This window comes from Otolemur garnettii, unplaced genomic scaffold, assembly GCF_000181295.1.
Source record: "Otolemur garnettii isolate 467f Iridium unplaced genomic scaffold, OtoGar3 scaffold00128, whole genome shotgun sequence".
In the NCBI taxonomy this organism is placed as follows: domain Eukaryota; kingdom Metazoa; phylum Chordata; class Mammalia; order Primates; family Galagidae; genus Otolemur; species Otolemur garnettii.
Window position 1 is genome coordinate 3,268,511 of NW_003852523.1, and position 1,769 is coordinate 3,270,279.

Below are 1,769 nucleotides of genomic sequence, written 5' to 3' on the forward strand. Positions count from 1 at the left end.
CCAGGAGTTGGAGGTTGCTGTGAGCTGTGATGCCATGGCACTCTACCCAGGGGGATAGCTTGAGGCTCCGTCTCAAAAAAAAAAAAGAACAATTTCCCTCTTGGAAGTAGATCACACCAGTGCTCCATGCAGGAGCGCAGGGAGACTATGTCCCCAGCGGTCCAGCTCTGCTCTTCCTCTGAGGGCTGGGGACATGCTTTTTGGCCTTTTGTTCTTAGGACTCGCTGCCTTTCCGAACCCAGTCTAAAAATTGCTACAATTCTCTCTGGTATTAGTCATTGCCTAGTGACTAAGTCTTCCGTGTGTCAGTCTGTAAATGGTATAATTACCTCTCCCCCAAGGAACAGAAGAATGAAAGCTGGAAACACACCCAGCTGCCACTGCCAGATGTGACTCTGTTCCATCCGTGTCTTCTGCCGAGCGCCATTGACTGCCACCACGTGCTACTGCAGCGCCATTCTGGCAAATCATTCACAATGACCATCCTCACCCTCTGAGAGGCAGTGGGTCTGTCACACACATCTCTGTGCCTGTAACCAAGGAGGCTTTTCTGCCGTGGCTCTGGGCAATTGCTGGTGCTGCTATGTAATGTCACCATTGCTGAGCGGTGCCTGACAGGTTGCCAGTGGAACTCCAAAACAGAGCAAGCACAGGCTGCATCTTTTGGAGCAAAAGACACTCCACCTTGCCCATCTGGTGACCTCTGCTGAAACCACCCCTTCTAGGACCCAGCCAGAAGGAGGAACTAGCAACAAGGTGGCTCCTGGAGGGTGAAACACTAAAGGAACCCAAGGGTCTCAGTGGGAAGCCAGCTGGAACCTACCTGGCAACAGTCACCAGCACACCAAAGTTAACAGTCTCCGCCACCCACTAAAACCTTTAAAAGGGAAGCACCCCGGCTGTTCAGGGCCAATGCCTGTCGAGTCTCAGCCCACCTTCAGAGGCACCAAATGAACTTTAGCTATTGCTCTATAGCCAGCTCTGTGACTTGATGGAGTCCTCAGCTACCTTACAGGGACTAATTCACCTTAAATGACTATGTGTGAAATCTCTGTCTTTCTTTATGGCGACTTCACACACTTCACATCTTTTCTATTAACCTGGATGGAGTTGAAGCACATTCTCCTTAGTAAATTATTGCAAGAATAGAAAAGCAAGTATCCAGTGTACTCAATACTAATATGAAGCCAGTAGATGACCTACTATACACCCACAGAGAGAAAAACTCGATTAAATTCAAACTGGGGATTAGGGAGGAGGAGGGAGAGGAAGGGGAGAGGAGGGAGGAGGACTGGTAGCTCTCATCTAACAGGCACCACGTAAGGGCACTCAGCACGCCCCTGGGTGAAGGGCTTAACTACAACTTGAACTTTTAACAAAACTTTGAACCAACACAAACAACGTATCTGAAATTTTAAAAAGGATGACTGTTGTGAAACCCACTGACAAAGCACTGCAGAGACTGGGGCATGGGCAGGGATAGCCGTGCAGTGTGTTCTTTCTGGGTGGCGCTTTCTCTGACCGCACTGGACAAAGGCTCCACTTGTTGCCTCTGCCCCATCATAACCATGCTACCTGCCTGTCTGCAGGTCCCCACACCCCATGCTGTCTGCCACCAGTGGCCGGTCCCTGTGCTCGGCTAGCTGGAAGGCCCTTCTCCTCTCCCTACCCAGCTCCAGTCCCCAGAACCGCCACCAGGCCTGCCACATAGGAGGCCACTATTTTTTTTTTTTTTTTTTTGAGACAGAGCCTCAAGCTGTCCCCCTGGG